The sequence below is a fragment of the Capsicum annuum genome, chromosome 3 (genome assembly GCF_002878395.1).
Source record: "Capsicum annuum cultivar UCD-10X-F1 chromosome 3, UCD10Xv1.1, whole genome shotgun sequence".
NCBI lineage: Eukaryota > Viridiplantae > Streptophyta > Magnoliopsida > Solanales > Solanaceae > Capsicum > Capsicum annuum.
In genome coordinates this window covers 101,747,952-101,755,715 of record NC_061113.1, presented here as the reverse complement: position 1 = coordinate 101,755,715, position 7,764 = coordinate 101,747,952, and positions in this window count along the sequence as shown.

Below are 7,764 nucleotides of genomic sequence, written 5' to 3'. Positions count from 1 at the left end.
TATTTAGTCCAGCCTCAGTACATTATAGAATAGTCTTCAGATTATATTATGAGCATTATCAGAATAGTCAGATATAAGTTATTCAACTTAGAACAGTCTAGTATCTCAGTGTCTTTCAGTTGGAAATAGGATTTAGCACCGAGCGAGTGTAAGGATGGTAGCTTTCCTGTCAGATAGGCAGATTCGTTTGTACCAGTACCTATACTCCAGAACTATGTAGCCAGTGTAGGATATAATTAGTCACCATCAGATTAGGATTGACTATCTCACAGGGGTCACTCGTCAGTTCAGGCTTGACACCCTTAGTCCTTTGGACATTATATCAGTTTAGTAGATCCACACAACCATTGTTAGTACCCGTGGTATGGTATTAATACCCTTCCAACTCGAGTTACAGGTTGGACCCCGATTAGCTCAAATTAGGGAATGTCTGTTAGATGATACCTCCCACAGTCTCAGATATAGTCTCAGTTACAGTGCCAACTCAGTTATTCAATCTTAGTGTTGTTTGACCAAAGCATATAGATTTCAGTTATTTTAGTTTACAGATTTTACTTAGTTATGTTATATTCTTGGTCATGCATCCTCAGTATTTATAGATTTTTATGTATTATTAGTATCTATAGATTCCATGCTCTCCACTTAGTACTCCATGCTTTACATGAATATCCAGTTAATTATTAGTTCTGTTCATGAAACCATGTATATCAGCCTACCTCGTTTGGCATACCAGTACATTCAAAGTACTGATCACATACCTTTATTCTGCGCTATGATGTATCATATCAAAGGTGCGGACGCTCAGTTCCTGGATCATACTTAATCTCTCAGATCATCAGCAGTACAATAGCAGGGGTGAGTCCTCATCATTCGAGGACAAATTATATTACTTCATGTCTTTATCTCAGTAGTTAGTGGAGTTAGTTCATACCTGTCCCATCAACTCATAGTATCTAGTTTAGAGGCTTTTCAGATACTACAGTTAGCTATTCAGACTATTTAGATTTCAGTATTTTTATTAGATTCATAATTCAGTAGTTGTTTCATTATTAAAACCTTATGGCATTTAAGTTATTCTTTCACATTCATGATTATATTATTCAGTGCTCACAACAGGTACCAACTCATGGGTTAGCTTGTGTTCTCTCAGGATCATAAGCACCGTGTAACGACTAGGGGGTAGTCTCAAGTCATTATAATATCTCATCTGAGAATTTTTGGGTGCGCTGTATATGTGCCTATAACACCATCAAATCGCACCAAGATTGGCCCCCAAAGAAGGTTAGAAATTTATGTTAGGTTTGAATCATACTCCATTATTCGCTATCTTAAACCATTAATGGGAGATATATTCACTACTTGATTTGCAGATTATAGGTTTGATGACATAGTTTTCCCAAAATTAGGGGGAGAATATAGTGACATCAAAAGAGAAATTTTGTGAAAAAATATATCACTATCTCATCTTAATCAATATGCTTATATTTGTGAGTAAGAAATACAAAAGATTATTCATTTGTAGAAAATTACAAATCAAATGCCAGACGCAATTACAGATTTAAAAAGGATCGCCAATTCACATATTCCTATAGAGAATGTCCCAATTTTAATTGATGTCCCTAAAGGACTATCCAATAGTGTCATAGCTAAATGAGTCCAAAACATGCTTGAAGCATGATAGACCATTGGGTTTTAAGGATTGAAATCCTAGAAAAAGAAAAACAAATGGTCAAGATGACACTACAAAAGATTCTATATGAGAGTTCAAGATTTAAGCAATGTTGATATCCCTGAAGGAATCAATGAGCCTGAGACTCAAGAAAATGAGGAACTATCCATAAATCCATGTGATTTGGAACTAATTTGAATTGATCTAAATTGGTAGTGGATTATTTCATTGCATATAATGTTGCAACAAAAATCATGCAAGATAGTGAGGATCTTGAACCTTAATCTGTCACAAAATGTCAAATAAGAAATGACTGGCAAAAATGGTAAGAAACAATTCAATCTAAAATGAATTCACTTGTCAAACGTGAAGTTCTTGGACCTATAGCTCAAACACCTAATGGTGTTAACACTTTTGGCTATAAATGGGTCTTTGTGAAAAAAAGAATTGAGAAAAATAAAACACAAAGGGATAAGGTACGCCTCGTTGCACAAGGATTTTCATAATGGCCTGGTGTCGATTATGACGAGACATATTCACCAGTTATAGATAAAATAACATTGTGTTATATTATTAGTTCCACTATCCATGAGAGACTTGAAATGCATTTGATGGATGTGGTAACGACCTATCTATATGGATCACTTCATAATGAGAAATACATGAAAATTCTCAAAGAATTTAAAATGCCGGAAGTATATAGTTTAAAACCTCGGGAAATGTATTCTGTTAGATTGCAAAGATCATTGTATGGTTTGAATCAATCTAGATGCATGTGGTATAACCATCTTAGCAATATTTATATAAGGTTATACCAATGATGAAATTTTCCTATGTGTTTCTATAAAGAAAACAACATCAGAGTTTGTTATACTTGCTATCTATCTCAATGACATAAACCTTATTGGAACTCCAATAAAGCTTCAAAAGACAATGGATTACCTAAAGAAAGAATTTGAGATGAAAGATCCTGGGAAGACAAAATTATGTCTTAGTTTGCAAAGTAAGCATTTGATAAATGATATCTTTGTCTATCAATTTGCCTACACAGAAAAGGTATTGAAAAGATATTATGTATATGGAACACATCTATTAAGTACTCCGATGGTTGTTCTATCACTTGATGTGAATAAAGATCTATTCTGACCTCAAGAAAAGAATGCGGAACTCCTTGGTCCTGAAGTACCATATCTTAGTGCAATTGGTGCACTAATGTGTCTTGCAAATACAATAAGGCCTGATATATCATTTTCAGTTAATTTTCTAGCAAGGAATAGTTTTTCTCCTACTAAGATACATTGGAATGGGATTAGCACATATTACGGTACGTAAAAGGGTCTACCGATATAGGCCTATTTTATTCTAAAGATTGCAGTCCTGATCTTGTTGGTTATGTTGATGCTGGGTATTTATCTGATCTGTATAAAGCTCAATCTCAAACAGGATATGTGTTCATATGTGGGGGTACTATCATATCTTGGAGACCTACAAAGTAGTCTATCGTAGCCACTTCATCAAACAATGCTGAAATAATAGCTATTCATGAAGTAAGACGAGAGTGTGTGTGGTTGAGGTCCATGATACATATCATTCAAGAAAAATATGATTTAAAATATTAAAAAGTACCCATAATTTTATATGAAGATAATGCAACATGCATAGCACAACTTAAGAGAGGATTCATTAAACGAGATAGAACGAAATACATTTCGCCAAAACTTTTCTATACACATGAGCTATTAAAGAATGGTGATATTAAAGTAAAATAGATTTGTTTGAGTGATAATGTGGCTGATTTATTCACCAAGTCTCTCCCAACTACAACTTTCAAGACGATGGTGCACAAGATTGAGATGCAAAAGTTTAAGAACGTTCTCATTAGAGGGAGTTAATACATGTTGTACTCTTTTTTCCTTATGAGGTTTTGTCCCACTGGGCTTTCCTTGTAAGGTTTTTAATGAGACAGTCTATATGTATATTGTTAGAGATGTTTACTCTTTTTCCTTGACTAGATTTTTTTTCACTGGGTTTTTTTCTAGTAAGGTTTTAATGATACATATTATCTACTATACATTCAAGGAGGAGTGTTATGATATTGATGTCTATCAATTGTAGTGAATGTCTATCAAGAATATAAATAAGATCTATCATGATCTAGTTGATATCTATTAGGATTTGAAGTATCTATCTTTTAGAGAGAAACTAGGAGTAAATTTCTTCTATAAATAGAATGACTTTATTCATTGTAAATCATCCCTCAAGAGAAATAAGAACTACTCTTCCTTCTCTCTCTACTCTTGTTATTCTTTACTTTATTTTTCATAACTGTTCATATATATTTTACATTGTAAAGGCTATGGTCATTTATAGGTCAATATAAAGTCAGAAAAAACATTCTACAATAGCAATACTTGAACTTGGAAACCAAATCAAATATCTTAGTATTTATCCTTGTCACATTGTATCTATTCCACATGGTTATCCATACATCTTACAATAAACCAAAATTAGTAACCACTACTATAAACTAACTGTTGTCTCTTTTTGAACTTCTAATCTCTATTTTTCCCCTAACTTTCTGAAAATGTCAATTTAAATCAATAAATACGTGTATTCTAAGTTAAAATTTGCCTCACTTACCATGTGGAGTTTGTGTTTCTTAATATAAACATATAAAAGTTTCATTCTCCCACCAATGTGGGAGAATTAGTAAACTATACTTTCTTTTGAATACACTTTCCTTTTTAAGTGTTATCTCAATTTTTCCTTCACTTAATTCCTTCAATTTTTCATTCACTCTTTTAGTCTTGAACCCAACAATCCCCCACGTGAATTGGGAATAACTATTCTTTGTAAAACTTTATAGACAAGTATGTGATCATCAAGAAAAGACTTATTGCATTTGAATAAGTGGGTTTTCCTGTGATCTTTCCATAGTGAAGATGCATTGGATGCACTCGGTTAATCGGTAGATTTGATATCCTTGAACCGTTGAGCTTTAATGTATACCTAGACAACACATTTCACATAACCAGCCTTTTACTATTTATGGTTCTCATGGTTTTGTTCATTTCAGGCATGAACACGTCCTGATTCCATGAGAGCTTAGAGAATAGGCCTTTACTGACATTCTCCTTGAAGCGGTTTCCACTTCGCCCTCACATAGGTGATTTTTAAATGTTCAATCCTATAGATTAAAATGTTTGGTCAAATATGCCAAATTTAGATAATCATTAAAAGACTTCACACCATAAGTCTTATCCTTATTTACTAAACATTGTCTATATCATGAGAATGGATTGGGTAGATTGATAATGTTAAACCTGTCACACACAACTTTGTTTGATATCCTTGAACCTAACTCTTAAGATCTCCAATCTATTAGGTAGAGTTATTGCCAGGCTGACTTGCCCTAGGCCTTAAACCATTCCCTTGGATGATCTCTCAACTCCCTCTTTAGATAGGCCTTTTGTAAGTGGATCCGATATATTATCCTTTAACTTCATATAGTTAACAATGATAATTCCACTAGAGAGAAGTTGTCTAATGGTATTATGTCTTCATTTTATATGACGAGACTTAATGTTATACATCATGCTCCCTACCTTACCTATTACCGCTTGGCTATCACAGTGTATGCATACTGGTGTTACGGGTTTGGGCCAATAAGAAATATCTTCCAAGAAATTTCAGATCCATTCTTCTTCTTCTTCACTGGCTTTATCCAATACGATAAACTCAAATTCCATTATGGAGCGAGTAATACATGTCTGTTTGGATGGTTTCCAAGAGACTGCTCCTCCACCTATAGTAAATACATATCCACTCATGGATTTTACTTTATTTGTTCCGGTGATGCAATTTGCATCACTATATCCTTAAATTACCGTAAGATATTTATTATAATGGAAAACATAGTTTTGAGCGTATTTAAGATACCCCAAATCTCTTTTCATTGCCATTCAATGAGTTTTATTGAGATTACTCGTGCACCGACTCAACTTACCAATAGCACATGCTATGTCTGGCCGTGTACAATTCATGATATACATCAAACATCCCAAACACTCTTGTGTAGTCTAACTATCACTTTCACCTTCATTCTTTTGAAGTACAAAGCTCACATCAAATAGAGTCTTGTCAATATTAAATTCTAGATACTTGAATTTGTCAAGTACCTTTTCGATGTAATGAGACTGTGACAATGCCAACCCTTGTGGAGTTTTATGGATTCTTATTCCCAAGATCACATCTATAACTTCAAGGTCTTTCATATTAAATTTGCTCTCGAGCATTCATTTTGTAGCATTTATGTTAGAAATGTCTCTACTGATGATCAACATATCATGCACATACAAACAAACAATGACCTTGTGATTTGGAGTGTCTTTAATGTAAACACATTTATCACATTCGTTTATATTAAACCCATTTTCCAATATGGTTTGGTCAAATTTTGAATGCCATTGTTTAGGTGCTTTTTTTGATCTATAAAGTAACTTAACAAGTTTACACACCTTATTTTATTTTCCTGGAACCACAAAACCCTCAGGATGTTCCATGTAAATTCTTCCTCCAATTCTCTATTTAGGAATGCTATTTTCACATCTATTTGATGGATTTCAAGACCATATACGGCCAATGCAATTAACATTCGAATTGACGTTATCCTCGTTACAGGAGAGTATGTATCAAAGTAATCAAGGCCTTTTTTTTGTCAAATCTTTTTACTACAAGTTTTGCATTGTATTTGTCAATAGTACCATCTGCTTTCATTTTCCTTTTGACTATCCATTTAGAACCTAAAGGTTTATTTCCCGGAGGAAGATCAACCAACTCCCACATGTGGTTGCTTAAGATTGAATTAATCTTATGATTGACTGCCTCTTTCCAAAAGGATGAGTCTAAAGATACCATCACTACTTTAAATATTTGAGGCTCATTTTCTAAGAGAAATATTACAAAATCTGTCCAAACGAAGTTGAAGTTTCTTGACATGTACTACATCTTGAATTCTCATCGTTACGTACATCCTCGCTTGATTTATCTCGAGGTTGTTTCAACCCTCTACTAGACTATTTATGTCTAGTTTTATACGAATAAATGTGTTCAAGGAATTCAACATTATCTGATTCAATTATCATATTTTCATTGATATCCGAATGTTCGGATTTGTAAACCAAAAAATGATATGCTTTACTACTTTTAGCATATCATATGAACACATAATCCCCTGTCTTAGGTCCTATTTTTACCGTTTTAGGCATAGGAACTTGGACTTTTGCTAGACACCCCCACACTTTAAAATATTTCAAGTTGGGTTTCCTTCCTTTCCATTTCTCATATCAAATTGATAGTGTCTTACTGTGGGGCACTCTATTACGTATTCAGTTAGCTTTAAGGACAGATTCCCCCCATAAGTTTTGCAGTAAACCTAAACTTATAAGTAAGACATTCATTATTTCGTTTAAGGTTCAGTTTTCCCTTTTTGCAATTCCATTAGATTGAGGTGAATACAGAGCCGTAACTTGATGGACAATTCTATTCTCTCCATATATTTCTGCAATGTAGACTCATATTCTCTGCCCCTATCACTTCTTATTATTTTGATCTTTTTATCTAACCGATTTTCAACTTATATTTTATATTGACTAAATGCATCTATTGCTTCATCCTTACTATTTAACAAATGGACATAATGGTATCTGGTGTAATCATCATTAAAAGTTATAAAATAATTTTTCCCACCATGAGATGGTGTTGACTTCATATAAAAAATGTCAGTGTGGATTAAATCTAAGGAATTGGATTTCCTTTCAACGGACTTATACAGAGGCTTAACATACTTTGATTCCACATATGTTTGATATTTTGATTTATTGAACCCAAAGTTTTGCAAAACATCTAAATTAATCAGTTTTCACAATGTTTTATAATTGACATGTCCTAATCATTCATGCCATAAATCATTAGACTCAAGCAAGTAAGAAGAAACCAAACTTTTATTGATTTCAACATTCATTACATTCATTTTGAATATGCCCTCAGTGAGGTAGCCTTTTCCTACGTACACTTTTCCTTTACTAAGTATAATT